Source organism: Taudactylus pleione, unplaced genomic scaffold, assembly GCF_031769625.1.
Source record: "Taudactylus pleione unplaced genomic scaffold, aTauple2 ptg000550l, whole genome shotgun sequence".
In the NCBI taxonomy this organism is placed as follows: domain Eukaryota; kingdom Metazoa; phylum Chordata; class Amphibia; order Anura; family Myobatrachidae; genus Taudactylus; species Taudactylus pleione.
The window spans coordinates 2,320,001-2,322,500 of NW_028284952.1; the positions used below are offsets into that span (position 1 = coordinate 2,320,001).

General features: G+C 36.8%; 12 pseudogenes; all 12 read left to right on the forward strand.

Moving 5' to 3' along the window:
• LOC148491987 (5S ribosomal RNA) overlaps positions 1-11 on the forward strand; it is a 119-nt pseudogene extending 108 nt beyond the window's left edge.
• Positions 12-127: 116 nt separating this feature from the next.
• Positions 128-246, forward strand: LOC148491988 (5S ribosomal RNA; annotated as a pseudogene).
• Positions 247-362: 116 nt separating this feature from the next.
• LOC148491989 (5S ribosomal RNA) lies at positions 363-481 on the forward strand (annotated as a pseudogene).
• A 116-nt stretch (positions 482-597) lies between these two features.
• On the forward strand, positions 598-716 carry LOC148491990 (5S ribosomal RNA; annotated as a pseudogene).
• A 116-nt stretch (positions 717-832) lies between these two features.
• LOC148491991 (5S ribosomal RNA) lies at positions 833-951 on the forward strand (annotated as a pseudogene).
• A 115-nt stretch (positions 952-1,066) lies between these two features.
• On the forward strand, positions 1,067-1,185 carry LOC148491992 (5S ribosomal RNA; annotated as a pseudogene).
• Positions 1,186-1,301: 116 nt separating this feature from the next.
• LOC148491993 (5S ribosomal RNA) lies at positions 1,302-1,420 on the forward strand (annotated as a pseudogene).
• A 115-nt stretch (positions 1,421-1,535) lies between these two features.
• LOC148491994 (5S ribosomal RNA) lies at positions 1,536-1,654 on the forward strand (annotated as a pseudogene).
• A 116-nt stretch (positions 1,655-1,770) lies between these two features.
• LOC148491995 (5S ribosomal RNA) lies at positions 1,771-1,889 on the forward strand (annotated as a pseudogene).
• A 116-nt stretch (positions 1,890-2,005) lies between these two features.
• On the forward strand, positions 2,006-2,124 carry LOC148491996 (5S ribosomal RNA; annotated as a pseudogene).
• A 115-nt stretch (positions 2,125-2,239) lies between these two features.
• LOC148491997 (5S ribosomal RNA) lies at positions 2,240-2,358 on the forward strand (annotated as a pseudogene).
• Positions 2,359-2,474: 116 nt separating this feature from the next.
• The window catches only part of LOC148491998 (5S ribosomal RNA), a 119-nt pseudogene continuing 93 nt past the window's right edge, over positions 2,475-2,500 (forward strand).

The window sequence follows — 2,500 nt, forward strand, 5'->3', positions numbered from 1 at the left end:
TGCTGTAGTTCATTTTATCATACTATAAAATTCTTTTCTATTACATTTTACATTTAATTTTTTCAACTTATCAATGAACTTACTTGAGTTAAAAAGTAATAGAGGTCTAAAGTTAATGTTTTTGTGCACCTACAGCCAATCCTCACTGGACATGACCAATCTCGTCTGATCTTGGAAGCTATACAGTGTTGGGCCTGGTAAGTACTTGGATGGGATACCACCTGGGAATACCAGTTGCAGTAGGTAATTTTATACTGCCATAACATTCTTTTCTATTACATTTTACATTTAATTTTTTCAACTTATCAATGAATTTACTTGAGTTAAGAAGTAATAGAGGTGTAAAATTAATGGTTTTGGGCACCTACAGCCAAAGCACACTGGACATGCCCAATATCATCTGATCTTGGAAGCTATGCAGTGTTGGGCCTGGTTAGTATTTGGATGGGAGACCACCTTGGAATCCCAGGTGCTGTAGGTAATTTTATACTGCCATAACATTCTTTTCTATTACATTTTACATTTAATTTTTTAAACTTATCAATGAATTTACTTGAGTTAAGAAGTAATAGAGGTCTAAAGTGAATGCATTTGAGCACCTACAGCCAAACCACACTGGACATGCCCAATCTCATTTGATCTTGGAAGCTATGCAGTGTTGGGCCTGGATAGTACTTGGACGGGAGACCACCTGGGAATACCAGGTGCTGTAGGTAATTTTATATAGTCATAACATTCTTTTCTATTACATTTTACATTACATTTTTTCAACTTATCAATGAATTAACTTGAGTTAAGAAGTAAAAGAGGTCTAAAGTTAATGTTTTTGAGCACCTACAGTCAAACCACACTGGACATGCCCAATCTTGTCTGATCTTGAAAGCTATGCTGTGTTGGGCCTGGTTAGTACTTGGATGGGAGACCACCTGGGAATGCCAGGTGCTGTAGGTAATTTTATACTGCCATAACATTCTTTTCTATTACGTTTTACATTTCATTTTTCAACTAATCATTGAATTTACTTGAGTTAAGAAGTAAAAGAGGTCTAAAGTTAATGTTTTTGAGCACCTACAGCCAAACCACACTGGACATGCCCAATCTCGACTGAACTTGGAAGCTATGCAGTGTTGGGCCTGGTTAGTACTTGGATGGGAGACCACCTGGGAATACCAGGTGCTGTAGGTAAGTTTATACTGCCATAACATTCTTTTCTATTACATTTTACATTTAATTTTTTCAACTTATCAATGAATTTACTTGAGTTAAGAAGTAATAGAGGTCTAAAATTAATGTTTTTGAGCAACTACAGCCAAAGCACACTGGACATGCCCAATATCGTCTGATCTTGGAAGCTATGCAGTGTTGGGCCTGGTTAGTACTTGAATGGGAGACCACCTGGGAAAACCAGGTGCAGTAGGTAATTTTATACTGCCATAACATTCTTTTCCATTACATTTTAAATTTCATTTTTCAACTTATCATTGAATTTACTTGAGTTAAGAAGTAAAAGAGGTCTAAAGTTAATGTTTTTGAGCACCTACAGCCAAACCACACTGGACATGCCCAATCTCGTCTGATCTTGGAAGCTATGCAGTGGTGGGCCTGGTTAGTACTTGGATGGGAGACCACCTAGGAATCCCAGGTGCTGTAGGTAATTTTATACTGCCATAACAGTCTTTTCTACTACATTTTACATTTAATTTTTTCAACTTATCAATGAATTTACTTGTGTTAAGAAGTAATAGAGGTCTAAAGTTAATGCCTTTGAGCACCTACAGCCAAACCACACTGGACATGCCCAATCTCGTCTGATCTTGGAAGCTATGCAGTGTTGGGCCTGGTTAGTACTTGGACGGGAGATCACCTGGGAATACCAGGTGCTGTAGGTAATTTTATACTGCCATAACATTCTTTTCTATTACATTTTACATTTAATTTTTTCAACTTATCAATGAATTTACTTGAGTTAAGAAGTAATAGAGGTCTAAAATTAATGTTTTTGAGCACCTGCAGCCAAACAACACTGGACATGCCCAATATCGTCTGATCTTGGAAGCTATGCAGTGTTGGGCCTGGTTAGTACTTGAATGGGAGACCACCTGGGAATACCAGGTGCAGTAGGTAATTTTATACTGCCATAACATTCTTTTCTATTACATTTTACATTTCATTTTTCAACTAATCATTGAATTTACTTGAGTTAAGAAGTAAATGAGGTCTAAAGTTAATGTTTTTGAGCACCTACAGCCAAACCACACTGGACATGCCCAATCTTGTCTGATATTGGAAGCTATGCAGTGTTGGGCCTGGTTAGTACTTGGATGGGAGACCACCAGGGAATACCAGCTGCTGTAGTTCATTTTATCATACTATAAAATTCTTTTCTATTACATTTTACATTTAATTTTTTCAACTTATCAATGAACTTACTTGAGTTAAAAAGTAATAGAGGTCTAAAGTTAATGTTTTTGTGCACCTACAGCCAATCCTCACTGGACAT